Source organism: Chanodichthys erythropterus, chromosome 20, assembly GCF_024489055.1.
Source record: "Chanodichthys erythropterus isolate Z2021 chromosome 20, ASM2448905v1, whole genome shotgun sequence".
Classification (NCBI taxonomy): Eukaryota; Metazoa; Chordata; class Actinopteri; order Cypriniformes; family Xenocyprididae; genus Chanodichthys; species Chanodichthys erythropterus.
Genome location: NC_090240.1, coordinates 18,161,076 through 18,185,561, shown reverse-complemented (window position 1 = coordinate 18,185,561; position 24,486 = coordinate 18,161,076). Strand labels below are relative to the sequence as shown.

The following is a 24,486-nucleotide window of genomic DNA, read 5'->3' as shown; positions in this document are numbered from 1 at the left end:
TATTATACTTCTGTAAGATAGACATCCAATGTTTCAAAGGTCTTTTGCACCATTCCCTAATCATTCTTCTAATTACTGACATCAAAGCAATGTTCAGCCGATCTTTGAACACTTTTGCTACTATATTGTCATTTGCTTTCTAAAACCATGCTCCAGGTGAGGCTCGAACTCACAACCTCGGCATTGCTCTGCTACGTACTGCCTTATAAGTACCGCGCGCTGACCGATTGCGCCACTGGAGCTTCTGAAACAAAGTCAAATACCAACAACCATGTGGGCATCGTACCTACTAGCGCTATAATCATGATGTTGATTCTGTGTCAAAAAAATATTTCAAGTTAGTCCTTGAATATTTTACTACTTTAAGATAGTCATCCCATGTTAAAAAGGTCTTTTGCACCATTCCCTAATCATTCTTCTAATTAATGACATCAAAGCAATGTTCAGCCGATTTTTCAAGTCAGTCTTTGAACACTTTTGCTACTATATTGTCATTTGCTTTCTAAAACCATGCTCCAGGTGAGGCTCGAACTCACAACCTCGGCATTGCTCTGCTACGTACTGCCTTATAAGTACCGCGCGCTGACCGATTGCGCCACTGGAGCTTCTGAAACAAAGTCAAATACCAACAACCATGTGGGCATCGTACCTACTAGCGCTATAATCATGATGTTGATTCTTTGTAATAACAATCTTTTAAAGTTAGTCCTTGAATATTCTACTTCTTTAAGATAGACATCCCATGTTAAAAAGGTCTTTTGCACCATTCCCTAATCATTCTTCTAATTAATGACATCAAAGCAATGTTCAGCCGATTTTTCAAGTCAGTCTTTGAACACTTTTGCTACTATATTGTCATTTGCTTTCTAAAACCATGCTCCAGGTGAGGCTCGAACTCACAACCTCGGCATTGCTCTGCTACGTACTGCCTTATAAGTACCGCGCGCTGACCGATTGCGCCACTGGAGCTTCTGAAACAAAGTCAAATACCAACAACCATGTGGGCATCGTACCTACTAGCGCTATAATCATGATGTTGATTCTTTGTAATAACAATCTTTTAAAGTTAGTCCTTGAATATTCTACTTCTTTAAGATAGTCCTCCAAAGTTTAAAAGGTCTTTTGCACCATTCCCTAATCATTCTTCTAATTAATGACATCAAAGCAATGTTCAGCCGATCTTTGAACACTTTTGCTACTATATTGTCATTTGCTTTCTAAAACCATGCTCCAGATGAGGCTCGAACTCACAACCTCGGCATTGCTCTGCTACGTACTGCCTTATAAGTACCGCGCGCTGACCGATTGCGCCACTGGAGCTTCTGAAACAAAGTCAAATACCAACAACCATGTGGGCATCGTACCTACTAGCGCTATAATCATGATGTTGATTCTTTGTAATAACAATCTTTTAAAGTTAGTCCTTGAATATTCTACTTCTGTAAGATAGTCATCCAATGTTTCAAAGGTCTTTTGCACCATTCCCTAATCATTCTTCTAATTAATGACATCAAAAGCAATGTTCAGCCGATCTTTAAACACTTTTGCTACTATATTGTCATTTGCTTTCTAAAACCATGCTCCAGGTGAGGCTCGAACTCACAACCTCGGAATTGCTCTGCTACGTACTGCCTTATAAGTACCGCGCGCTGACCGATTGCGCCACTGGAGCTTCTGAATCAAAGTCAAATACCAACAACCATGTGGGCATCGTACCTACTAGCGCTACAATCATGATGTTGATTCTTTGTAATAACAATCTTTTAAAGTTAGTCCTTGAATATTCTACTTCTGTAAGATAGTCATCCAATGTTTCAAAGGTCTTTTGCACCATTCCCTAATCATTCTTCTAATTAATGACATCAAAGCAATGTTCAGCCGATCTTTGAACACTTTTGCTACTATATTGTCATTTGCTTTCTAAAACCATGCTCCAGGTGAGGCTCGAACTCACAACCTCGGCATTGCTCTGCTACGTACTGCCTTATAAGTACCGCGCGCTGACCGATTGCGCCACTGGAGCTACTGAAGCAAAGCTACATTATCAAATACCATTTGGGGAAGCGAACCAAAATGGACAATTTTAAAACAAGTCTAAGCTTGATTACACCAGTCCCTACCTGTAATCCTCTCTTGACAAATAATTGGCACAAATTCTACCTATTATGTACCTCAATTGAAGATTCATATTCAATACAATGCTGGGCTATCCATTATACCTTGAACTGTCTGTTAATTAACGATAATCATGCACTGTTAGACAGGTCTTTTGCATGATTTTCTGAGAATTCTTCTTAATTAATAACAGACACACAACATTCAACCGATTTTTTTTATTTTTTATTATTTAGACCTTGAACACTTTTGCTACTATATTGACATTTGCTTTCTATAACCATGCTCCAGGTGAGGCTCGAACTCACAACCTCAGCATTGCTCTGCTACGTACTGCCTTATAAGTACCGCGCACTGACCGATTGCGCCACTGGAGCTTCTGAATCAAAGTCAAATACCAACAACCATGTGGGCATCGTACCTACTAGCGCTACAATCATGATGTTGATTCTTTGTAATAACAATCTTTTAAAGTTAGTCCTTGAATATTCTACTTCTGTAAGATAGTCATCCAATGTTTCAAAGGTCTTTTGCACCATTCCCTAATCATTCTTCTAATTAATGACATCAAAGCAATGTTCAGCCGATCTTTTATCACTTTTGCTACTATATTGTCATTTGCTTTCTAAAACCATGCTCCAGGTGAGGCTCGAACTCACAACCTCGGAATTGCTCTGCTACGTACTGCCTTATAAGTACCGCGCGCTGACCGATTGCGCCACTGGAGCTTCTGAATCAAAGTCAAATACCAACAACCATGTGGGCATCGTACCTACTAGCGCTACAATCATGATGTTGATTCTTTGTAATAACAATCTTTTAAAGTTAGTCCTTGAATATTCTACTTCTGTAAGATAGTCATCCAATGTTTCAAAGGTCTTTTGCACCATTCCCTAATCATTCTTCTAATTAATGACATCAAAGCAATGTTCAGCCGATTTTTCAAGTCAGTCTTTGAACACTTTTGCTACTATATTGTCATTTGCTTTCTAAAACCATGCTCCAGGTGAGGCTCGAACTCACAACCTCGGCATTGCTCTGCTACGTACTGCCTTATAAGTACCGCGCGCTGACCGATTGCGCCACTGGAGCTTCTGAAACAAAGTCAAATACCAACAACCATGTGGGCATCGTACCTACTAACGCTACAATCATGATGTTGATTCTTTGTAATAACAATCTTTTAAAGTTAGTCCTTGAATATTCTACTTCTTTAAGATAGTCCTCCAAAGTTTAAAAGGTCTTTTGCACCATTCCCTAATCATTCTTCTAATTAATGACATCAAAGCAATGTTCAGCCGATTTTTCAAGTCAGTCTTTGAACACTTTTGCTACTATATTGTCATTTGCTTTCTAAAACCATGCTCCAGGTGAGGCTCGAACTCACAACCTCGGCATTGCTCTGCTACGTACTGCCTTATAAGTACCGCGCGCTGACCGATTGCGCCACTGGAGCTTCTGAAACAAAGTAAAATACCAACAACCATGTGGGCATCGTACCTACTAGCGCTATAATCATGATGTTGATTCTTTGTAATAACAATCTTTTAAAGTTAGTCCTTGAATATTCTACTTCTTTAAGATAGACATCCCATGTTAAAAAGGTCTTTTGCACCATTCCCTAATCATTCTTCTAATTAATGACATCAAAGCAATGTTCAGCCGATTTTTTTTATTTTTTATTATTTCAGACCTTGAACACTTTTGCTACTATATTGTCATTTGCTTTCTAAAACCATGCTCCAGGTGAGGCTCGAACTCACAACCTCGGCATTGCTCTGCTACGTACTGCCTTATAAGTACCGCGCGCTGACCGATTGCGCCACTGGAGCTTCTGAAACAAAGTCAAATACCAACAACCATGTGGGCATCGTACCTACTAGCGCTATAATCATGATGTTGATTCTTTGTAATAACAATCTTTTAAAGTTAGTCCTTGAATATTCTACTTCTGTAAGATAGTCATCCCATGTTAAAAAGGTCTTTTGCACCATTCCCTAATCATTCTTCTAATTAATGACATCAAAGCAATGTTCAGCCGATTTTTCAAGTCAGTCTTTGAACACTTTTGCTACTATATTGTCATTTGCTTTCTAAAACCATGCTCCAGGTGAGGCTCGAACTCACAACCTCGGCATTGCTCTGCTACGTACTGCCTTATAAGTACCGCGCGCTGACCGATTGCGCCACTGGAGCTTCTGAAACAAAGTCAAATACCAACAACCATGTGGGCATCGTACCTACTAGCGCTATAATCATGATGTTGATTCTTTGTAATAACAATCTTTTAAAGTTAGTCCTTGAATATTCTACTTCTTTAAGATAGTCATCCAATGTTTCAAAGGTCTTTTGCACCATTCCCTAATCATTCTTCTAATTAATGACATCAAAGCAATGTTCAGCCGATTTTTCAAGTCAGTCTTTGAACACTTTTGCTACTATATTGTCATTTGCTTTCTAAAACCATGCTCCAGGTGAGGCTCGAACTCACAACCTCGGCATTGCTCTGCTACGTACTGCCTTATAAGTACCGCGCGCTGACCGATTGCGCCACTGGAGCTTCTGAAACAAAGTCAAATACCAACAACCATGTGGGCATCGTACCTACTAGCGCTATAATCATGATGTTGATTCTTTGTAATAACAATCTTTTAAAGTTAGTCCTTGAATATTCTACTTCTTTAAGATAGTCCTCCAAAGTTTAAAAGGTCTTTTGCACCATTCCCTAATCATTCTTCTAATTAATGACATCAAAGAAATGTTCAGCCGATCTTTGAACACTTTTGCTACTATATTGTCATTTGCTTTCTAAAAGCATGCTCCAGGTGAGGCTCGAACTCACAACCTCGGCATTGCTCTGCTACGTACTGCCTTATAAATACCGCGCGCTGACCGATTGCGCCACTGGAGCTACTGAAGCAAAGCTACATTATCAAATACCATTTGGGGAAGCGAACCAAAATGGACAATTTTAAAACAAGTCTAAGCTTGATTACACCAGTCCCTACCTGTAATCCTCTCTTGACAAATAATTGGCACAAATTCTACCTATTATGTACCTCAATTGAAGATTCATATTCAATACAATGCTGGGCTATCCATTATACCTTGAACTGTCTGTTAATTAACGATAATCATGCACTGTTAGACAGGTCTTTTGCATGATTTTCTGAGAATTCTTCTTAATTAATAACAGACACACAACATTCAACCGATTTTTTTTATTTTTTATTATTTAGACCTTGAACACTTTTGCTACTATATTGACATTTGCTTTCTATAACCATGCTCCAGGTGAGGCTCGAACTCACAACCTCAGCATTGCTCTGCTACGTACTGCCTTATAAGTACCGCGCACTGACCGATTGCGCCACTGGAGCTTCTGAATCAAAGTCAAATACCAACAACCATGTGGGCATCGTACCTACTAGCGCTACAATCATGATGTTGATTCTTTGTAATAACAATCTTTTAAAGTTAGTCCTTGAATATTCTACTTCTGTAAGATAGTCATCCAATGTTTCAAAGGTCTTTTGCACCATTCCCTAATCATTCTTCTAATTAATGACATCAAAGCAATGTTCAGCCGATCTTTAAACACTTTTGCTACTATATTGTCATTTGCTTTCTAAAACCATGCTCCAGGTGAGGCTCGAACTCACAACCTCGGAATTGCTCTGCTACGTACTGCCTTATAAGTACCGCGCGCTGACCGATTGCGCCACTGGAGCTTCTGAAACAAAGTCAAATACCAACAACCATGTGGGCATCGTACCTACTAACGCTACAATCATGATGTTGATTCTTTGTAATAACAATCTTTTAAAGTTAGTCCTTGAATATTCTACTTCTTTAAGATAGTCCTCCAAAGTTTAAAAGGTCTTTTGCACCATTCCCTAATCATTCTTCTAATTAATGACATCAAAGAAATGTTCAGCCGATTTTTCAAGTCAGTCTTTGAACACTTTTGCTACTATATTGTCATTTGCTTTCTAAAACCATGCTCCAGGTGAGGCTCGAACTCACAACCTCGGCATTGCTCTGCTACGTACTGCCTTATAAGTACCGCGCGCTGACCGATTGCGCCACTGGAGCTTCTGAAACAAAGTAAAATACCAACAATCATGTGGGCATCGTACCTACTAGCGCTATAATCATGATGTTGATTCTTTGTAATAACAATCTTTTAAAGTTAGTCCTTGAATATTCTACTTCTTTAAGATAGACATCCCATGTTAAAAAGGTCTTTTGCACCATTCCCTAATCATTCTTCTAATTAATGACATCAAAGCAATGTTCAGCCGATTTTTCAAGTCAGTCTTTGAACACTTTTGCTACTATATTGTCATTTGCTTTCTAAAACCATGCTCCAGGTGAGGCTCGAACTCACAACCTCGGCATTGCTCTGCTACGTACTGCCTTATAAGTACCGCGCGCTGACCGATTGCGCCACTGGAGCTTCTGAAACAAAGTCAAATACCAACAACCATGTGGGCATCGTACCTACTAGCGCTATAATCATGATGTTGATTCTTTGTAATAACAATCTTTTAAAGTTAGTCCTTGAATATTCTACTTCTTTAAGATAGACATCCCATGTTAAAAAGGTCTTTTGCACCATTCCCTAATCATTCTTCTAATTAATGACATCAAAGCAATGTTCAGCCGATTTTTCAAGTCAGTCTTTGAACACTTTTGCTACTATATTGTCATTTGCTTTCTAAAACCATGCTCCAGGTGAGGCTCGAACTCACAACCTCGGCATTGCTCTGCTACGTACTGCCTTATAAGTACCGCGCGCTGACCGATTGCGCCACTGGAGCTACTGAAGCAAAGCTACATTATCAAATACCATTTGGGGAAGCGAACCAAAATGGACAATTTTAAAACAAGTCTAAGCTTGATTACACCAGTCCCTACCTGTAATCCTCTCTTGACAAATAATTGGCACAAATTCTACCTATTATGTACCTCAATTGAAGATTCATATTCAATACAATGCTGGGCTATCCATTATACCTTGAACTGTCTGTTAATTAACGATAATCATGCACTGTTAGACAGGTCTTTTGCATGATTTTCTGAGAATTCTTCTTAATTAATAACAGACACACAACATTCAACCGATTTTTTTTATTTTTTATTATTTAGACCTTGAACACTTTTGCTACTATATTGACATTTGCTTTCTAAAACCATGCTCCAGGTGAGGCTCGAACTCACAACCTCAGCATTGCTCTGCTACGTACTGCCTTATAAGTACCGCGCACTGACCGATTGCGCCACTGGAGCTTCTGAATCAAAGTCAAATACCAACAACCATGTGGGCATCGTACCTACTAGCGCTATAATCATGATGTTGATTCTTTGTAATAACAATCTTTTAAAGTTAGTCCTTGAATATTCTACTTCTTTAAGATAGACATCCCATGTTAAAAAGGTCTTTTGCACCATTCCCTAATCATTCTTCTAATTACTGACATCAAAGCAATGTTCAGCCGATCTTTGAACACTTTTGCTACTATATTGTCATTTGCTTTCTAAAACCATGCTCCAGGTGAGGCTCGAACTCACAACCTCGGCATTGCTCTGCTACGTACTGCCTTATAAGTACCGCGCGCTGACCGATTGCGCCACTGGAGCTTCTGAAACAAAGTAAAATACCAACAACCATGTGGGCATCGTACCTACTAGCGCTATAATCATGATGTTGATTCTGTGTCAAAAAAATATTTCAAGTTAGTCCTTGAATATTTTACTACTTTAAGATAGTCATCCCATGTTAAAAAGGTCTTTTGCACCATTCCCTAATCATTCTTCTAATTAATGACATCAAAGCAATGTTCAGCCGATTTTTCAAGTCAGTCTTTGAACACTTTTGCTACTATATTGTCATTTGCTTTCTAAAACCATGCTCCAGGTGAGGCTCGAACTCACAACCTCGGCATTGCTCTGCTACGTACTGCCTTATAAGTACCGCGCGCTGACCGATTGCGCCACTGGAGCTTCTGAAACAAAGTAAAATACCAACAATCATGTGGGCATCGTACCTACTAGCGCTATAATCATGATGTTGATTCTTTGTAATAACAATCTTTTAAAGTTAGTCCTTGAATATTCTACTTCTTTAAGATAGACATCCCATGTTAAAAAGGTCTTTTGCACCATTCCCTAATCATTCTTCTAATTAATGACATCAAAGCAATGTTCAGCCGATTTTTCAAGTCAGTCTTTGAACACTTTTGCTACTATATTGTCATTTGCTTTCTAAAACCATGCTCCAGGTGAGGCTCGAACTCACAACCTCGGCATTGCTCTGCTACGTACTGCCTTATAAGTACCGCGCGCTGACCGATTGCGCCACTGGAGCTTCTGAAACAAAGTCAAATACCAACAACCATGTGGGCATCGTACCTACTAGCGCTATAATCATGATGTTGATTCTTTGTAATAACAATCTTTTAAAGTTAGTCCTTGAATATTCTACTTCTTTAAGATAGACATCCCATGTTAAAAAGGTCTTTTGCACCATTCCCTAATCATTCTTCTAATTAATGACATCAAAGCAATGTTCAGCCGATTTTTCAAGTCAGTCTTTGAACACTTTTGCTACTATATTGTCATTTGCTTTCTAAAACCATGCTCCAGATGAGGCTCAAACTCACAACCTCGGCATTGCTCTGCTACGTACTGCCTTATAAGTACCGCGCGCTGACCGATTGCGCCACTGGAGCTTCTGAAACAAAGACAAATACCAACAACCATGTGGGCATCGTACCTACTAGCGCTATAATCCTGATGTTAATTCTTTGTAATAACAATCTTTTAAAGTTAGTCCTTGAATATTCTACTTCTGTAAGATAGTCATCCCATGTTAAAAAGGTGTTTTGCACCATTCCCTAATCATTCTTCTAATTACTGACATCAAAGCAATGTTCAGCCGATCTTTGAACACTTTTGCTACTATATTGTCATTTGCTTTCTAAAACCATGCTCCAGGTGAGGCTCGAACTCACAACCTCGGCATTGCTCTGCTACGTACTGCCTTATAAGTACCGCGCACTGACCGATTGTGCCACTGGAGCTACTGAATGAAAGCTACATTATCAAATACCATTTGGGGAAGCGAACCAAAATGGACAATTTTAAAACAAGTCTAAGCTTGATTACACCAGTCCCTACCTGTAATCCTCTCTTGACAAATAATTGGCACAAATTCTACCTATTATGTACCTCAATTGAAGATTCATATTGCATACAATGCTGGGCTATCCATTATACCTTGAACTGTCTGTTAATTAACGATAATCATGCACTGTTAGACAGGTCTTTTGCATGATTCTCTGAGAATTCTTCTTAATTAATAACAGACACACAACATTCAACCGATTTTTTTTTTTTTATTTAGACCTTGAACACTTTTGCTACTATATTGTCATTTGCTTTCTAAAACCATGCTCCAGGTGAGGCTCGAACTCACAACCTCGGCATTGCTCTGCTACGTACTGCCTTATAAGTACCGCGCGCTGACCGATTGCGCCACTGGAGCTTCTGAAACAAAGTCAAATACCAACAACCATGTGGGCATCGTACCTACTAGCGCTATAATCATGATGTTGATTCTGTGTCAAAAAAATGTTTCAAGTTAGTCCTTGAATATTTTACTACTTTAAGATAGTAATCCAATGTTTCAAAGGTCTTTTGCACCATTCCTTAATCATTCTTCTAATTAATGACATCAAAGCAATGTTCAGCCGATCTTTGAACAGTTTTGCTACTATATTGTCATTTGCTTTCTAAAACCATGCTACAGGTGAGGCTCGAACTCACAACCTCGGCATTGCTCTGCTACGTACTGCCTTATAAGCACCGCGCGCTGACCGATTGCGCCACTGGAGCTTCTGAAACAAAGTCAAATACCAACAACCATGTGGGCATCGTACCTACTAGCGCTATAATCATGATGTTGATTCGGTGTCAAAAAAATATTTCAAGTTAGTCCTTGAATATTTTACTACTTTAAGATAGTCATCCCATGTTAAAAAGGTCTTTTGCACCATTCCCTAATCATTCTTCTAATTAATGACATCAAAGCAATGTTCAGCCGATTTTTCAAGTCAGTCTTTGAACACTTTTGCTACTATATTGTCATTTGCTTTCTAAAACCATGCTCCAGGTGAGGCTCGAACTCACAACCTCGGCATTGCTCTGCTATGTACTGCCTTATAAGTACCGCGCGCTGACCGATTGCGCCACTGGAGCTTCTGAAACAAAGTCAAATACCAACAACCATGTGGGCATCGTACCTACTAGCGCTATAATCATGATGTTGATTCTTTGTAATAACAATCTTTTAAAGTTAGTCCTTGAATATTCTACTTCTTTAAGATAGTCCTCCAAAGTTTAAAAGGTCTTTTGCACCATTCCCTAATCATTCTTCTAATTACTGACATCAAAGCAATGTTCAGCCGATCTTTGAACACTTTTGCTACTATATTGTCATTTGCTTTCTAAAACCATGCTCCAGATGAGGCTCGAACTCACAACCTCGGAATTGCTCTGCTACGTACTGCCTTATAAGTACCGCGCGCTGACCGATTGCGCCACTGGAGCTTCTGAAACAAAGTCAAATACCAACAACCATGTGGGCATCGTACCTACTAGCGCTATAATCATGATGTTGATTCTTTGTAATAACAATCTTTTAAAGTTAGTCCTTGAATATTCTACTTCTTTAAGATAGTCCTCCAAAGTTTAAAAGGTCTTTTGCACCATTCCCTAATCATTCTTCTAATTAATGACATCAAAGAACTGTTCAGCCGATCTTTGAACACTTTTGCTACTATATTGTCATTTGCTTTCTAAAAGCATGCTCCAGGTGAGGCTCGAACTCACAACCTCGGCATTGCTCTGCTACGTACTGCCTTATAAATACCGCGCGCTGACCGATTGCGCCACTGGAGCTACTGAAGCAAAGCTACATTATCAAATACCATTTGGGGAAGCGAACCAAAATGGACAATTTTAAAACAAGTCTAAGCTTGATTACACCAGTCCCTACCTGTAATCCTCTCTTGACAAATAATTGGCACAAATTCTACCTATTATGTACCTCAATTGAAGATTCATATTCAATACAATGCTGGGCTATCCATTATACCTTGAACTGTCTGTTAATTAACGATAATCATGCACTGTTAGACAGGTCTTTTGCATGATTTTCTGAGAATTCTTCTTAATTAATAACAGACACACAACATTCAACCGATTTTTTTTATTTTTTATTATTTAGACCTTGAACACTTTTGCTACTATATTGACATTTGCTTTCTATAACCATGCTCCAGGTGAGGCTCGAACTCACAACCTCAGCATTGCTCTGCTACGTACTGCCTTATAAGTACCGCGCACTGACCGATTGCGCCACTGGAGCTTCTGAATCAAAGTCAAATACCAACAACCATGTGGGCATCGTACCTACTAGCGCTACAATCATGATGTTGATTCTTTGTAATAACAATCTTTTAAAGTTAGTCCTTGAATATTCTACTTCTGTAAGATAGTCATCCAATGTTTCAAAGGTCTTTTGCACCATTCCCTAATCATTCTTCTAATTAATGACATCAAAGCAATGTTCAGCCGATCTTTAAACACTTTTGCTACTATATTGTCATTTGCTTTCTAAAACCATGCTCCAGGTGAGGCTCGAACTCACAACCTCGGAATTGCTCTGCTACGTACTGCCTTATAAGTACCGCGCGCTGACCGATTGCGCCACTGGAGCTTCTGAAACAAAGTCAAATACCAACAACCATGTGGGCATCGTACCTACTAACGCTACAATCATGATGTTGATTCTTTGTAATAACAATCTTTTAAAGTTAGTCCTTGAATATTCTACTTCTTTAAGATAGTCCTCCAAAGTTTAAAAGGTCTTTTGCACCATTCCCTAATCATTCTTCTAATTAATGACATCAAAGAAATGTTCAGCCGATCTTTGAACACTTTTGCTACTATATTGTCATTTGCTTTCTAAAACCATGCTCCAGGTGAGGCTCGAACTCACAACCTCGGCATTGCTCTGCTACGTACTGCCTTATAAGTACCGCGCGCTGACCGATTGCGCCACTGGAGCTTCTGAAACAAAGTAAAATACCAACAATCATGTGGGCATCGTACCTACTAGCGCTATAATCATGATGTTGATTCTTTGTAATAACAATCTTTTAAAGTTAGTCCTTGAATATTCTACTTCTTTAAGATAGACATCCCATGTTAAAAAGGTCTTTTGCACCATTCCCTAATCATTCTTCTAATTAATGACATCAAAGCAATGTTCAGCCGATTTTTCAAGTCAGTCTTTGAACACTTTTGCTACTATATTGTCATTTGCTTTCTAAAACCATGCTCCAGGTGAGGCTCGAACTCACAACCTCGGCATTGCTCTGCTACGTACTGCCTTATAAGTACCGCGCGCTGACCGATTGCGCCACTGGAGCTTCTGAAACAAAGTCAAATACCAACAACCATGTGGGCATCGTACCTACTAGCGCTATAATCATGATGTTGATTCTTTGTAATAACAATCTTTTAAAGTTAGTCCTTGAATATTCTACTTCTTTAAGATAGACATCCCATGTTAAAAAGGTCTTTTGCACCATTCCCTAATCATTCTTCTAATTAATGACATCAAAGCAATGTTCAGCCGATTTTTCAAGTCAGTCTTTGAACACTTTTGCTACTATATTGTCATTTGCTTTCTAAAACCATGCTCCAGATGAGGCTCAAACTCACAACCTCGGCATTGCTCTGCTACGTACTGCCTTATAAGTACCGCGCGCTGACCGATTGCGCCACTGGAGCTTCTGAAACAAAGACAAATACCAACAACCATGTGGGCATCGTACCTACTAGCGCTATAATCCTGATGTTAATTCTTTGTAATAACAATCTTTTAAAGTTAGTCCTTGAATATTCTACTTCTGTAAGATAGTCATCCCATGTTAAAAAGGTGTTTTGCACCATTCCCTAATCATTCTTCTAATTACTGACATCAAAGCAATGTTCAGCCGATCTTTGAACACTTTTGCTACTATATTGTCATTTGCTTTCTAAAACCATGCTCCAGGTGAGGCTCGAACTCACAACCTCGGCATTGCTCTGCTACGTACTGCCTTATAAGTACCGCGCGCTGACCGATTGCGCCACTGGAGCTACTGAATGAAAGCTACATTATCAAATACCATTTGGGGAAGCGAACCAAAATGGACAATTTTAAAACAAGTCTAAGCTTGATTACACCAGTCCCTACCTGTAATCCTCTCTTGACAAATAATTGGCACAAATTCTACCTATTATGTACCTCAATTGAAGATTCATATTGCATACAATGCTGGGCTATCCATTATACCTTGAACTGTCTGTTAATTAACGATAATCATGCACTGTTAGACAGGTCTTTTGCATGATTCTCTGAGAATTCTTCTTAATTAATAACAGACACACAACATTCAACCGATTTTTTTTTTTTTATTATTTAGACCTTGAACACTTTTGCTACTATATTGTCATTTGCTTTCTAAAACCATGCTCCAGGTGAGGCTCGAACTCACAACCTCGGCATTGCTCTGCTACGTACTGCCTTATAAGTACCGCGCGCTGACCGATTGCGCCACTGGAGCTTCTGAAACAAAGTCAAATACCAACAACCATGTGGGCATCGTACCTACTAGCGCTATAATCATGATGTTGATTCTGTGTCAAAAAAATGTTTCAAGTTAGTCCTTGAATATTTTACTACTTTAAGATAGTAATCCAATGTTTCAAAGGTCTTTTGCACCATTCCTTAATCATTCTTCTAATTAATGACATCAAAGCAATGTTCAGCCGATCTTTGAACAGTTTTGCTACTATATTGTCATTTGCTTTCTAAAACCATGCTACAGGTGAGGCTCGAACTCACAACCTCGGCATTGCTCTGCTACGTACTGCCTTATAAGCACCGCGCGCTGACCGATTGCGCCACTGGAGCTTCTGAAACAAAGTCAAATACCAACAACCATGTGGGCATCGTACCTACTAGCGCTATAATCATGATGTTGATTCGGTGTCAAAAAAATATTTCAAGTTAGTCCTTGAATATTTTACTACTTTAAGATAGTCATCCCATGTTAAAAAGGTCTTTTGCACCATTCCCTAATCATTCTTCTAATTAATGACATCAAAGCAATGTTCAGCCGATTTTTCAAGTCAGTCTTTGAACACTTTTGCTACTATATTGTCATTTGCTTTCTAAAACCATGCTCCAGGTGAGGCTCGAACTCACAACCTCGGCATTGCTCTGCTATGTACTGCCTTATAAGTACCGCGCGCTGACCGATTGCGCCACTGGAGCTTCTGAAACAAAGTCAAATACCAACAACCATGTGGGCATCGTACCTACTAGCGCTATAATCATGATGTTGATTCTTTGTAATAACAATCTTTTAAAGTTAGTCCTTGAATATTCTACTTCTTTAAGATAGTCCTCCAAAGTTTAAAAGGTCTTTTGCACCATTCCCTAATCATTCTTCTAATTACTGACATCAAAGCAATGTTCAGCCGATCTTTGAACACTTTTGCTACTATATTGTCATTTGCTTTCTAAAACCATGCTCCAGATGAGGCTCGAACTCACAACCTCGGAATTGCTCTGCTACGTACTGCCTTATAAGTACCGCGCGTTAACCGATTGCGCCACTGGAGCTTCTGAAACAAAGTCAAATACCAACAACCATGTGGGCATCGTACCTACTAGCGCTATAATCATGATGTTGATTCTTTGTAATAACAATCTTTTAAAGTTAGTCCTTGAATATTCTACTTCTTTAAGATAGTCCTCCAAAGTTTAAAAGGTCTTTTGCACCATTCCCTAATCATTCTTCTAATTAATGACATCAAAGAAATGTTCAGCCGATCTTTGAACACTTTTGCTACTATATTGTCATTTGCTTTCTAAAAGCATGCTCCAGGTGAGGCTCGAACTCACAACCTCGGCATTGCTCTGCTACGTACTGCCTTATAAGTACCGCGCGCTGACCGATTGCGCCACTGGAGCTACTGAAGCAAAGCTACATTATCAAATACCATTTGGGGAAGCGAACCAAAATGGACAATTTTAAAACAAGTCTAAGCTTGATTACACCAGTCCCTACCTGTAATCCTCTCTTGACAAATAATTGGCACAAATTCTACCTATTATGTACCTCAATTGAAGATTCATATTCAATACAATGCTGGGCTATCCATTATACCTTGAACTGTCTGTTAATTAACGATAATCATGCACTGTTAGACAGGTCTTTTGCATGATTTTCTGAGAATTCTTCTTAATTAATAACAGACACACAACATTCAACCGATTTTTTTTTTTATTATTATTTAGACCTTGAACACTTTTGCTACTATATTGACATTTGCTTTCTATAACCATGCTCCAGGTGAGGCTCGAACTCACAACCTCAGCATTGCTCTGCTACGTACTGCCTTATAAGTACCGCGCACTGACCGATTGCGCCACTGGAGCTTCTGAATCAAAGTCAAATACCAACAACCATGTGGGCATCGTACCTACTAGCGCTACAATCATGATGTTGATTCTTTGTAATAACAATCTTTTAAAGTTAGTCCTTGAATATTCTACTTCTGTAAGATAGTCATCCAATGTTTCAAAGGTCTTTTGCACCATTCCCTAATCATTCTTCTAATTAATGACATCAAAGCAATGTTCAGCCGATCTTTAAACACTTTTGCTACTATATTGTCATTTGCTTTCTAAAACCATGCTCCAGGTGAGGCTCGAACTCACAACCTCGGAATTGCTCTGCTACGTACTGCCTTATAAGTACCGCGCGCTGACCGATTGCGCCACTGGAGCTTCTGAAACAAAGTCAAATACCAACAACCATGTGGGCATCGTACCTACTAACGCTACAATCATGATGTTGATTCTTTGTAATAACAATCTTTTAAAGTTAGTCCTTGAATATTCTACTTCTTTAAGATAGTCCTCCAAAGTTTAAAAGGTCTTTTGCACCATTCCCTAATCATTCTTCTAATTAATGACATCAAAGAAATGTTCAGCCGATCTTTGAACACTTTTGCTACTATATTGTCATTTGCTTTCTAAAACCATGCTCCAGATGAGGCTCAAACTCACAACCTCGGCATTGCTCTGCTACGTACTGCCTTATAAGTACCGCGCGCTGACCGATTGCGCCACTGGAGCTTCTGAAACAAAGACAAATACCAACAACCATGTGGGCATCGTACCTACTAGCGCTATAATCCTGGGGCCGTATTCACAAAACATCTTAAGGCTAAAAGTAGCTCCTAACTTGCCAATTTAGGAGAAACTCTTAAAAATAATGGGTGTGTCAGTCCTAATTTTAGGACTCCTAAATTTTTGCTCTAAGAGTATTTCACAAAGCATTTTAGCGCTAAAACTAGCTCCTAAGTCTGTGAAATGTTAGGAGTAGTCAAGAGGACTCCTAAGTCACTACCCCGCTAGAAATTTTACGTTCCCAGAACATTCTCAGAACGTCCCACTGGTGTTGAGTAACATTCCCATTATGTTCACAGACGGTCACGATGTGGAGTTGTTTTAAGTTTTGGGGGACATTATTTGGTGGACCTTTAGGGAACATTCAAGGCATTCTCTGAACGTTTAGGGAACCATACTTTATTTGGAAATGTTCTCAGAACGTCCCCGCTGCCCTTGTCAAAAACTTGACTAATAAAAGTGGCTGTTCAAACAAAAACTATTTTCACTTCAAGCTCTATACAGGTATTTTCATAATTAATATTTTGAAACCTTTTCTTTAAATTGCAAATCTCTTGCATTAAATCATTAGCTGACAAAAACACACACATGAGCTAATGTAACTGCTGTATCACTGCATCAATAACTACACAGTTACTGTCTTTAAATAAAGCAACATGCAGCAAAACATCAGTGTTTCTGGATCATCACTGACTGAAGCACAGGAACTACCCTTCAGCACAATGGTGACACATAAAACTCAGATAACACAAACAACATTAAACAATAACAGGGGCCGTATTCACAAAACATTTTATCTTACCACTAAGAGTTCTCCTAAAAGTTCTTAGCTAAGAGTTTTCTCTTAAAACCTATTCACAAAGCTGCTGAGACAAACTTTTACTAAGGAATAGACTGAAGTCTTAAGTAAGAGTAAGGGCGGGGCTGACCTCGTTGCTATGGAGTAAACACACAGTGATTGGCTGATGGGAGGAGTCAGTGATTTAATCACAGAAATATTGTAGAATGAGGTGTCATGTTTCCATATTAAAATAAAGGTTTAAAAATACAAATGTTGCCCTATTCAAATAAATGTTTTTTTTTTTAATAAAAATGTTCCCACAGTCAAAATAAAATGTTGACATATTTTTGCCATAAAGGTTTTAAAATGTAGGCTAAGTGTCACTAATTAAACTATCCAGTTAATTGTCCACCTCTTGGATGTCTGCATCTCAAGAGAATGCAGAATTCAACCGACAAATTATGTTTTATAAACAAAGTTTGGGAGAAACACATTCAAACGGTCTTTCTAATCAGCACGAGAAGAGGAATAAATACACAGATGATATATATATATATATATATATATATATATATATTTTTTTTTTTTTTACTCTATTCAATTATTTGTAAGTGTGAACCCATGTAAACCACTGCCACAGGTAATCAGACAATATTTATTTATTTATTTATTTGTTAAAGATTAATTTTTGGCATTGATTCAAATCTATAAATTACATTTTTTTTTTTATTGCATTGCATTTTATTGCATTTATGAAGAAAATGTTCAGCACCTAAGGCTCTATCCTCTATTCCCTCAATGGTTTTCAGTGTCTTTGGGTGGATTAGGACTGATTGTGATTTGGTCTTAGTGACTTAGGAGTCCTCTTGACTACTCCTAACGTTTCACAGATTTAGGAGCTAGTTTTAGCGTTAAAATGCTTTGTGAAATACTCTTAGAGCAAAAATGTAGGACTCCTAAAATTAGGACTGACACGCCCATTATTTTTAAGAGTTTCTCTTAAATCGGCAATTTAGGAGCTACTTTTAGCCTTAAGGTGTTTTGTGAATACGGCCCCAGATCTCTCTAGATATCTGCATCTTCACTTATTACAAACCAAATTTTACAGAACATTTGGGACATAAAACATCCTCTTTTGGTTATGAAAGAGCTGCAGTTCAAGGTTCATTATATGATTTTAGGGGGACGTTCCAATTTGGTTTATTTTATGGTCACATAAGAACGTTACAATGAGGATATTTAGGACATTAAACTGAACATTACTGAACTGAACATAGACAATGTTCTTAATACCAGTGGACGTTCTGAGAATGTTCTGGGAACGTAAAATTTTTAGCAGGACAACCTCCCACATAGAAGGCAACATTCTCAGGACCTTGCGCAACGTTCCCTAAAAGTTCTCAAAAGGTGATGAAAATTCTGAACCTTTACAGAACATTCGGGACGTTCCTTAAACGTCTTCTTTTGGTAATGAAAGTGCTGCAGTTCAAGGTTCCTTATATAACTTTAGGGGGGCGTTCTCTTTTGGTTATTCTATGGTTAAAAAAGAACGTTACACTGTAAAATGTAATTAGTTGAGTTTACTTAGAAAGCTTAATTAAACTGTTGGGTTTACATAAAAAACTTAAGGAAACCGATTGCCTTAAATTTAGCAAGTAAGTTAACTCATTATTTTGAATTGATAAAACTAGCTTCCACACAGTACAGAGTACTTAGAAATCTTGAGTATTCACTGTAAAATGTAATTAGTTGAGTTTACTTAGAAAGCTTAATTAAACTGTTGGGTTTAGCTACCACACAGTACAGAGTACTTAGAAATCTTGAGGATTGGTAATTCAATTTTACAAATTGAGTACTTAGTTCAGTCATGTTAAAAATCTTGTTCACATTATGTAGAAACTGCCTTAAATTTCTCAAGCATTTTTTACTCAGTTGCAACAAAAGCCAAGAGAAATACTGGGATTGATCTGTTGCATCTTTCCTGATGATATCATTGAATACCCAAAGATTTAATCCTGAGGTTTATTCTTAATCAAAAGTGTGAAAAGTGTGGTTTGTTATTAAAAACAAATTAGTATTTTTTTTTAATAACCAATGAAACTAGCAAGAGACGGCGCACTGTTGAAATCATATTTTTAATATGTTAGTCAAAAAACATTTTGGACTATATAGACACACGGAGACATCAAGAATCAGTGGTACAGATCCAACAGATCAATCCCAGTATTTCTTTTGGCTTTTTTCACCATAACAGCTGTGTTTTACAAACACTGAGTTACGACAGCCAGAGATACACTAATGTTAAAAGTCAAGGTCAAGATCCCAACTAAAGCAAACACTTTCCACCATGATGGTGACATCAAACTGTATTATTTTCAACAGTATCTCCAGTTTAATAAACACAAATAAATGTATGGTCCATTGTTGCAACTTTGAGTAAAAAATGCTTGAGAAATTTAAGGCAGTTTCTACATAATGTGAACAAGATTTTTAACATGACTGAACTAAGTACTCAATTTGTAAAATTGAATTACCAATCCTCAAGATTTCTAAGTACTCTGTACTGTGTGGAAGCTAGTTTTATCAATTCAAAATGATGAGTTAACTTACTTGCTAAATTTAAGGCAATCGGTTTCCGTAAGTTTTTTTTATGTAAACCCAACAGTTTAATTAAGCTTTATAAGTAAACTACACTAATTACAAAAAAATTACATTTTACAGTGTACAAATAGGAGATTTGGGACATTAACAGAATGTTCCCACATGGTCCTCTGTTGGTCATTTAATCACGTTCCCGATATGACTTCAGGGGGACATTCTATTTTGGTTATTTTATGGTCATGCAAGAACGATGTGGAGTTCTTTTAAGGTTTGGGGAACGTTATTTGGTGGACCTTTAAGGAACATTCAGGACGTGTTTAGGGGACTATCACTATAGGACGTTCTGTTAACTTCCCAAATGTCCTCTTTGTAACGTTCTTGCATGACCATAAAATAACCAAAATAAAACGTTCCCCTAAACTCATATCGGGAACGTTATTAAATGACCAACAAAAAAAAAATGTAGCAACGTTCAGTTAATGTCCTAAATATCCTCATTGTAACGTTCTTGTGTGAGCATAAAATTAACCAAATTGGAACGTCCCCCTAAAATCATATAAGGAAACTTAAACTGCCGCACTTTCATTACCAAAAGAGGACGTTTTATGTCCCAAATGTTCTGTAAAGTTTTAGAATTTTTGTCACTTTTAGAGAACTTTTAGGCAAAGTTGAACAAGGTCACGAGAATGTCGCCGGCTGTGTGGGTGTTTAATACAAAATAATAAAGTTTGAAGTCACCGTTATAGAGGAGAGCGTTTGCTTTAGATGTGCTCTTGATTCTTGACATTTTTAACATTTGATTTTCTCTGGCTGCTTTAACTGTGTTCTCAAAACACATTAGTTATAGCAAAAGAAAACAGGAGAAAGTCTGATCAGATGAATTTGGTTGTTTTGTGCTGGTGATGCAATCATCATGGAGTGTCCTGATTCATTGATTATCACCAAAACCTGAACTGAGTGTATTAAATTGCATTTTTGTATTAATTAAAGGTGTTTTTACCTCCTTTTTTATTAGTTTTTTAATACATTATGTAGAGTTTTGAGCAGTGTCTTTAGGACTCACACAGACATCATGAATCAGCGTATGATCCTCAGCGATGGTGTCACTAAAATATCTTTTTTGTAGCTTGTTTTGTGATGTTCAGTGTTTATCTGAAAATTTTGTCACCATTGTTGAGGATCATATGCAGAATCTTGATGTCTGTGTGAATCTACGTGATACTGTCTGAATAATTTCTGCATAAGGATAAAAACTTTCATAATCCTGCATTATGTCTAGATGAATGATAACACAATTTTCAGAGATTTGTGAATAAGACCACTGTATGAGTTTATATCATCATCAATAATCAAGCATCCAAAACCAATTTGAACAGACTTTAATTTTCTCACAATTTTTTATTGTACCAAATGCTTTAGAAAAACACAGTTACAACAATTGGAGAAAAACTAAAGTCAAATTGTCAAGGGTCAGGAGCCCAGCTAAAACAAGCGCTTACCTCCATAACGGTGACATTTATAAATTTTGATAAAACATCAACACCTCATTAAGAAGATGTGTATGAAAGAAACAAAGAAACAAAAACTTTTATTAGTCAATTTAGCTCTAATTTTCAATTCATGTTTTTTAAAAAAGGGCAGCGGGGACGTTCTGAGAACATTTCTAAATAAAGTATGGTTCCCTAAACGTTCAGAGAATGTCTTGAATGTTCCCTGAAGGTCCACCAAATAACGTCCCCCAAACCTTAAAACAACTCCACATCGTGACTGTCTCTGAACATAATGGGAACGTTACTCAACACCAGTGGGGACGTTCTGAGAATGTTCTGGGAACGTAAAATTTCTAGCGGGGTAACCTGTCACCTAGTAACGTTCCCAGAACATTCAGAGACGATCACGATGTGGAGTTCTTTTAAGGTTTGGGGAACGTTATTTGGTGGACCTTCAGGGAACATTCAGGACGTTCTAGGAATGTTGAGGGGACTATCACTATAGGACGTTCTGTTAACTTCCCAAATGTCCTCTTTGTAACATTCATGCATGACCATAAAATAACCAAAATGGAACGTTATTAAACGATCAACAGAGGACCGTGTGGGAACGTTCTGTTAATGTCCCAAATATTCTCTTTGTAACGTTCTTTTTTTGACCATAAAATAACCAAAATGGAACGTCCCCCTAAAGTCATATAAGGAACCTTGAACTGTAGCACTTTCATTATATTCATTATATATATACTAGTTTAATTAGTGACACTTAGCCTATATTTTAAAAACTTTATGGCAACAATATGGCAACATTTTATTTTGAATAGGGCAATATTTGTATTTTTAAACCTTTATTTTAATATGGAAACATGACACCTCATTCTACAATGAGAGTTTCTATGATTAAATCGCTGACTCCTCCCCATCAGCCAATCACTGTGTGTTTACTCCATAGCAACGAGGTCAACCCCGCCCTTACTCTTAGCTTAAGACTTCAGTCTATTCCTTAGTAAAAGTTGGTCTCAGCAGCTTTGTTAATAGGTTTTAAGAGAAAACTCTTAGCTAAGAACTTTTACTGCTATTTAGGAGAACTCTTAGTGGTAAGATAAAATGTTTTGTGAATACGGCCCCTGATGTTAATTCTTTGTAATAACAATCTTTTAAAGTTAGTCCTTGAATATTATACTTCTGTAAGATAGTCATCCAATGTTTCAAAGGTCTTTTGCACCATTCCCTAATCATTCTTCTAATTACTGACATCAAAGCAATGTTCAGCAGATCTTTGATCACTTTTGCTACTATATTGTCATTTGCTTTCTAAAACCATGCTCCAGGTGAGGCTCGAACTCACAACCTCGGCATTGCTCTGCTACGTACTGCCTTATAAGTACCGCGCGCTGACCGATTGCGCCACTGGAGCTACTGAATGAAAGCTACATTATCAAATACCATTTGGGGAAGCGAACCAAAATGGACAATTTTAAAACAAGTCTAAGCTTGATTACACCAGTCCCTACCTGTAATCCTCTCTTGACAAATAATTGGCACAAATTCTACCTATTATGTACCTCAATTGAAGATTCATATTCAATACAATGCTGGGCTATCCATTATACCTTGAACTGTCTGTTAATTAACGATAATCATGCACTGTTAGACAGGTCTTTTGCATGATTCTCTGAGAATTCTTCTTAATTAATAACAGACACACAACATTCAACCGATTTTTTTTTTTTATTATTTAGACCTTGAACACTTTTGCTACTATATTGTCATTTGCTTTCTAAAACCATGCTCCAGGTGAGGCTCGAACTCACAACCTCGGCATTGCTCTGCTATGTACTGCCTTATAAGTACCGCGCGCTGACCGATTGCGCCACTGGAGCTACTGAATGAAAGCTACATTATCAAATACCATTTGGGGAAGCGAACCAAAATGGACAATTTTAAAACAAGTCTAAGCTTGATTACACCAGTCCCTACCTGTAATCCTCTCTTGACAAATAATTGGCACAAATTCTACCTATTATGTACCTCAATTGAAGATTCATATTCAATACAATGCTGGGCTATCCATTATACCTTGAACTGTCTGTTAATTAACGATAATCATGCACTGTTAGACAGGTCTTTTGCATGATTCTCTGAGAATTCTTCTTAATTAATAACAGACACACAACATTCAACCGATTTTTTTTTTTATTATTATTTAGACCTTGAACACTTTTGCTACTATATTGTCATTTGCTTTCTAAAACCATGCTCCAGGTGAGGCTCGAACTCACAACCTCGGCATTGCTCTGCTACGTACTGCCTTATAAGTACCGCGCACTGACCGATTGCGCCACTGGAGCTTCTGAAACAAAGTCAAATACCAACAACCATGTCGGCATCGTACCTACTAGCGCTATAATCATGATGTTGATTCTGTGTCAAAAAAATATTTCAAGTTAGTCCTTGAATATTTTACTACTTTAAGATAGTCATCCCATGTTAAAAAGGTCTTTTGCACCATTCCCTAATCATTCTTCTAATTAATGACATCAAAGCAATGTTCAGCCGATTTTTCAAGTCAGTCTTTGAACACTTTTGCTACTATATTGTCATTTGCTTTCTAAAACCATGCTCCAGGTGAGGCTCGAACTCACAACCTCGGCATTGCTCTGCTACGTACTGCCTTATAAGTACCGCGCGCTGACCGATTGCGCCACTGGAGCTTCTGAAACAAAGTCAAATACCAACAACCATGTGGGCATCGTACCTACTAGCGCTATAATCATGATGTTGATTCTTTGTAATAACAATCTTTTAAAGTTAGTCCTTGAATATTCTACTTCTTTAAGATAGTCCTCCAAAGTTTAAAAGGTCTTTTGCACCATTCCCTAATCATTCTTCTAATTACTGACATCAAAGCAATGTTCAGCCGATCTTTGAACACTTTTGCTACTATATTGTCATTTGCTTTCTAAAACCATGCTCCAGGTGAGGCTCGAACTCACAACCTCGGCATTGCTCTGCTACGTACTGCCTTATAAGTACCGCGCGCTGACCGATTGCGCCACTGGAGCTTCTGAAACAAAGTCAAATACCAACAACCATGTGGGCATCGTACCTACTAGCGCTATAATCATGATGTTGATTCTTTGTAATAACAATCTTTTAAAGTTAGTCCTTGAATATTC

General features: G+C 38.0%; 37 non-coding genes across 37 annotated transcripts; all 37 read right to left on the bottom strand.

Moving 5' to 3' along the window:
- Positions 1-148: 148 nt before the first annotated feature.
- Positions 149-242, bottom strand: trnai-uau (transfer RNA isoleucine (anticodon UAU)). Its single transcript has 2 exons — positions 205-242; positions 149-184 (listed from the first exon to the last, which is right to left on the bottom strand). It is a non-coding gene; the product is annotated as a tRNA-Ile (tRNA).
- A 269-nt stretch (positions 243-511) lies between these two features.
- trnai-uau (transfer RNA isoleucine (anticodon UAU)) lies at positions 512-605 on the bottom strand. Its single transcript has 2 exons — positions 568-605; positions 512-547 (listed from the first exon to the last, which is right to left on the bottom strand). It is a non-coding gene; the product is annotated as a tRNA-Ile (tRNA).
- Positions 606-875: 270 nt separating this feature from the next.
- Positions 876-969, bottom strand: trnai-uau (transfer RNA isoleucine (anticodon UAU)). Its single transcript has 2 exons — positions 932-969; positions 876-911 (listed from the first exon to the last, which is right to left on the bottom strand). It is a non-coding gene; the product is annotated as a tRNA-Ile (tRNA).
- A 257-nt stretch (positions 970-1,226) lies between these two features.
- trnai-uau (transfer RNA isoleucine (anticodon UAU)) lies at positions 1,227-1,320 on the bottom strand. The gene is made up of 2 exons: positions 1,283-1,320; positions 1,227-1,262 (listed from the first exon to the last, which is right to left on the bottom strand). It is a non-coding gene; the product is annotated as a tRNA-Ile (tRNA).
- Positions 1,321-1,578: 258 nt separating this feature from the next.
- trnai-uau (transfer RNA isoleucine (anticodon UAU)) lies at positions 1,579-1,672 on the bottom strand. Its single transcript has 2 exons — positions 1,635-1,672; positions 1,579-1,614 (listed from the first exon to the last, which is right to left on the bottom strand). It is a non-coding gene; the product is annotated as a tRNA-Ile (tRNA).
- Positions 1,673-1,929: 257 nt separating this feature from the next.
- Positions 1,930-2,023, bottom strand: trnai-uau (transfer RNA isoleucine (anticodon UAU)). The gene is made up of 2 exons: positions 1,986-2,023; positions 1,930-1,965 (listed from the first exon to the last, which is right to left on the bottom strand). It is a non-coding gene; the product is annotated as a tRNA-Ile (tRNA).
- A 726-nt stretch (positions 2,024-2,749) lies between these two features.
- On the bottom strand, positions 2,750-2,843 carry trnai-uau (transfer RNA isoleucine (anticodon UAU)). The gene is made up of 2 exons: positions 2,806-2,843; positions 2,750-2,785 (listed from the first exon to the last, which is right to left on the bottom strand). It is a non-coding gene; the product is annotated as a tRNA-Ile (tRNA).
- Positions 2,844-3,113: 270 nt separating this feature from the next.
- On the bottom strand, positions 3,114-3,207 carry trnai-uau (transfer RNA isoleucine (anticodon UAU)). Its single transcript has 2 exons — positions 3,170-3,207; positions 3,114-3,149 (listed from the first exon to the last, which is right to left on the bottom strand). It is a non-coding gene; the product is annotated as a tRNA-Ile (tRNA).
- A 270-nt stretch (positions 3,208-3,477) lies between these two features.
- On the bottom strand, positions 3,478-3,571 carry trnai-uau (transfer RNA isoleucine (anticodon UAU)). Its single transcript has 2 exons — positions 3,534-3,571; positions 3,478-3,513 (listed from the first exon to the last, which is right to left on the bottom strand). It is a non-coding gene; the product is annotated as a tRNA-Ile (tRNA).
- A 282-nt stretch (positions 3,572-3,853) lies between these two features.
- On the bottom strand, positions 3,854-3,947 carry trnai-uau (transfer RNA isoleucine (anticodon UAU)). The gene is made up of 2 exons: positions 3,910-3,947; positions 3,854-3,889 (listed from the first exon to the last, which is right to left on the bottom strand). It is a non-coding gene; the product is annotated as a tRNA-Ile (tRNA).
- Positions 3,948-4,217: 270 nt separating this feature from the next.
- trnai-uau (transfer RNA isoleucine (anticodon UAU)) lies at positions 4,218-4,311 on the bottom strand. Its single transcript has 2 exons — positions 4,274-4,311; positions 4,218-4,253 (listed from the first exon to the last, which is right to left on the bottom strand). It is a non-coding gene; the product is annotated as a tRNA-Ile (tRNA).
- A 270-nt stretch (positions 4,312-4,581) lies between these two features.
- trnai-uau (transfer RNA isoleucine (anticodon UAU)) lies at positions 4,582-4,675 on the bottom strand. Its single transcript has 2 exons — positions 4,638-4,675; positions 4,582-4,617 (listed from the first exon to the last, which is right to left on the bottom strand). It is a non-coding gene; the product is annotated as a tRNA-Ile (tRNA).
- Positions 4,676-4,932: 257 nt separating this feature from the next.
- trnai-uau (transfer RNA isoleucine (anticodon UAU)) lies at positions 4,933-5,026 on the bottom strand. The gene is made up of 2 exons: positions 4,989-5,026; positions 4,933-4,968 (listed from the first exon to the last, which is right to left on the bottom strand). It is a non-coding gene; the product is annotated as a tRNA-Ile (tRNA).
- Positions 5,027-5,752: 726 nt separating this feature from the next.
- trnai-uau (transfer RNA isoleucine (anticodon UAU)) lies at positions 5,753-5,846 on the bottom strand. Its single transcript has 2 exons — positions 5,809-5,846; positions 5,753-5,788 (listed from the first exon to the last, which is right to left on the bottom strand). It is a non-coding gene; the product is annotated as a tRNA-Ile (tRNA).
- Positions 5,847-6,116: 270 nt separating this feature from the next.
- trnai-uau (transfer RNA isoleucine (anticodon UAU)) lies at positions 6,117-6,210 on the bottom strand. The gene is made up of 2 exons: positions 6,173-6,210; positions 6,117-6,152 (listed from the first exon to the last, which is right to left on the bottom strand). It is a non-coding gene; the product is annotated as a tRNA-Ile (tRNA).
- A 270-nt stretch (positions 6,211-6,480) lies between these two features.
- Positions 6,481-6,574, bottom strand: trnai-uau (transfer RNA isoleucine (anticodon UAU)). Its single transcript has 2 exons — positions 6,537-6,574; positions 6,481-6,516 (listed from the first exon to the last, which is right to left on the bottom strand). It is a non-coding gene; the product is annotated as a tRNA-Ile (tRNA).
- Positions 6,575-6,844: 270 nt separating this feature from the next.
- On the bottom strand, positions 6,845-6,938 carry trnai-uau (transfer RNA isoleucine (anticodon UAU)). Its single transcript has 2 exons — positions 6,901-6,938; positions 6,845-6,880 (listed from the first exon to the last, which is right to left on the bottom strand). It is a non-coding gene; the product is annotated as a tRNA-Ile (tRNA).
- A 726-nt stretch (positions 6,939-7,664) lies between these two features.
- Positions 7,665-7,758, bottom strand: trnai-uau (transfer RNA isoleucine (anticodon UAU)). The gene is made up of 2 exons: positions 7,721-7,758; positions 7,665-7,700 (listed from the first exon to the last, which is right to left on the bottom strand). It is a non-coding gene; the product is annotated as a tRNA-Ile (tRNA).
- A 269-nt stretch (positions 7,759-8,027) lies between these two features.
- On the bottom strand, positions 8,028-8,121 carry trnai-uau (transfer RNA isoleucine (anticodon UAU)). Its single transcript has 2 exons — positions 8,084-8,121; positions 8,028-8,063 (listed from the first exon to the last, which is right to left on the bottom strand). It is a non-coding gene; the product is annotated as a tRNA-Ile (tRNA).
- A 270-nt stretch (positions 8,122-8,391) lies between these two features.
- trnai-uau (transfer RNA isoleucine (anticodon UAU)) lies at positions 8,392-8,485 on the bottom strand. Its single transcript has 2 exons — positions 8,448-8,485; positions 8,392-8,427 (listed from the first exon to the last, which is right to left on the bottom strand). It is a non-coding gene; the product is annotated as a tRNA-Ile (tRNA).
- Positions 8,486-9,106: 621 nt separating this feature from the next.
- On the bottom strand, positions 9,107-9,200 carry trnai-uau (transfer RNA isoleucine (anticodon UAU)). The gene is made up of 2 exons: positions 9,163-9,200; positions 9,107-9,142 (listed from the first exon to the last, which is right to left on the bottom strand). It is a non-coding gene; the product is annotated as a tRNA-Ile (tRNA).
- A 370-nt stretch (positions 9,201-9,570) lies between these two features.
- trnai-uau (transfer RNA isoleucine (anticodon UAU)) lies at positions 9,571-9,664 on the bottom strand. Its single transcript has 2 exons — positions 9,627-9,664; positions 9,571-9,606 (listed from the first exon to the last, which is right to left on the bottom strand). It is a non-coding gene; the product is annotated as a tRNA-Ile (tRNA).
- A 619-nt stretch (positions 9,665-10,283) lies between these two features.
- Positions 10,284-10,377, bottom strand: trnai-uau (transfer RNA isoleucine (anticodon UAU)). Its single transcript has 2 exons — positions 10,340-10,377; positions 10,284-10,319 (listed from the first exon to the last, which is right to left on the bottom strand). It is a non-coding gene; the product is annotated as a tRNA-Ile (tRNA).
- A 608-nt stretch (positions 10,378-10,985) lies between these two features.
- trnai-uau (transfer RNA isoleucine (anticodon UAU)) lies at positions 10,986-11,079 on the bottom strand. Its single transcript has 2 exons — positions 11,042-11,079; positions 10,986-11,021 (listed from the first exon to the last, which is right to left on the bottom strand). It is a non-coding gene; the product is annotated as a tRNA-Ile (tRNA).
- Positions 11,080-11,805: 726 nt separating this feature from the next.
- Positions 11,806-11,899, bottom strand: trnai-uau (transfer RNA isoleucine (anticodon UAU)). The gene is made up of 2 exons: positions 11,862-11,899; positions 11,806-11,841 (listed from the first exon to the last, which is right to left on the bottom strand). It is a non-coding gene; the product is annotated as a tRNA-Ile (tRNA).
- A 257-nt stretch (positions 11,900-12,156) lies between these two features.
- Positions 12,157-12,250, bottom strand: trnai-uau (transfer RNA isoleucine (anticodon UAU)). Its single transcript has 2 exons — positions 12,213-12,250; positions 12,157-12,192 (listed from the first exon to the last, which is right to left on the bottom strand). It is a non-coding gene; the product is annotated as a tRNA-Ile (tRNA).
- A 270-nt stretch (positions 12,251-12,520) lies between these two features.
- Positions 12,521-12,614, bottom strand: trnai-uau (transfer RNA isoleucine (anticodon UAU)). The gene is made up of 2 exons: positions 12,577-12,614; positions 12,521-12,556 (listed from the first exon to the last, which is right to left on the bottom strand). It is a non-coding gene; the product is annotated as a tRNA-Ile (tRNA).
- A 621-nt stretch (positions 12,615-13,235) lies between these two features.
- Positions 13,236-13,329, bottom strand: trnai-uau (transfer RNA isoleucine (anticodon UAU)). The gene is made up of 2 exons: positions 13,292-13,329; positions 13,236-13,271 (listed from the first exon to the last, which is right to left on the bottom strand). It is a non-coding gene; the product is annotated as a tRNA-Ile (tRNA).
- Positions 13,330-13,702: 373 nt separating this feature from the next.
- trnai-uau (transfer RNA isoleucine (anticodon UAU)) lies at positions 13,703-13,796 on the bottom strand. The gene is made up of 2 exons: positions 13,759-13,796; positions 13,703-13,738 (listed from the first exon to the last, which is right to left on the bottom strand). It is a non-coding gene; the product is annotated as a tRNA-Ile (tRNA).
- A 619-nt stretch (positions 13,797-14,415) lies between these two features.
- Positions 14,416-14,509, bottom strand: trnai-uau (transfer RNA isoleucine (anticodon UAU)). The gene is made up of 2 exons: positions 14,472-14,509; positions 14,416-14,451 (listed from the first exon to the last, which is right to left on the bottom strand). It is a non-coding gene; the product is annotated as a tRNA-Ile (tRNA).
- Positions 14,510-15,117: 608 nt separating this feature from the next.
- trnai-uau (transfer RNA isoleucine (anticodon UAU)) lies at positions 15,118-15,211 on the bottom strand. Its single transcript has 2 exons — positions 15,174-15,211; positions 15,118-15,153 (listed from the first exon to the last, which is right to left on the bottom strand). It is a non-coding gene; the product is annotated as a tRNA-Ile (tRNA).
- A 725-nt stretch (positions 15,212-15,936) lies between these two features.
- On the bottom strand, positions 15,937-16,030 carry trnai-uau (transfer RNA isoleucine (anticodon UAU)). Its single transcript has 2 exons — positions 15,993-16,030; positions 15,937-15,972 (listed from the first exon to the last, which is right to left on the bottom strand). It is a non-coding gene; the product is annotated as a tRNA-Ile (tRNA).
- A 6,600-nt stretch (positions 16,031-22,630) lies between these two features.
- On the bottom strand, positions 22,631-22,724 carry trnai-uau (transfer RNA isoleucine (anticodon UAU)). The gene is made up of 2 exons: positions 22,687-22,724; positions 22,631-22,666 (listed from the first exon to the last, which is right to left on the bottom strand). It is a non-coding gene; the product is annotated as a tRNA-Ile (tRNA).
- A 372-nt stretch (positions 22,725-23,096) lies between these two features.
- trnai-uau (transfer RNA isoleucine (anticodon UAU)) lies at positions 23,097-23,190 on the bottom strand. The gene is made up of 2 exons: positions 23,153-23,190; positions 23,097-23,132 (listed from the first exon to the last, which is right to left on the bottom strand). It is a non-coding gene; the product is annotated as a tRNA-Ile (tRNA).
- A 374-nt stretch (positions 23,191-23,564) lies between these two features.
- Positions 23,565-23,658, bottom strand: trnai-uau (transfer RNA isoleucine (anticodon UAU)). The gene is made up of 2 exons: positions 23,621-23,658; positions 23,565-23,600 (listed from the first exon to the last, which is right to left on the bottom strand). It is a non-coding gene; the product is annotated as a tRNA-Ile (tRNA).
- A 269-nt stretch (positions 23,659-23,927) lies between these two features.
- trnai-uau (transfer RNA isoleucine (anticodon UAU)) lies at positions 23,928-24,021 on the bottom strand. Its single transcript has 2 exons — positions 23,984-24,021; positions 23,928-23,963 (listed from the first exon to the last, which is right to left on the bottom strand). It is a non-coding gene; the product is annotated as a tRNA-Ile (tRNA).
- Positions 24,022-24,278: 257 nt separating this feature from the next.
- trnai-uau (transfer RNA isoleucine (anticodon UAU)) lies at positions 24,279-24,372 on the bottom strand. Its single transcript has 2 exons — positions 24,335-24,372; positions 24,279-24,314 (listed from the first exon to the last, which is right to left on the bottom strand). It is a non-coding gene; the product is annotated as a tRNA-Ile (tRNA).
- Positions 24,373-24,486: the final 114 nt, after the last annotated feature.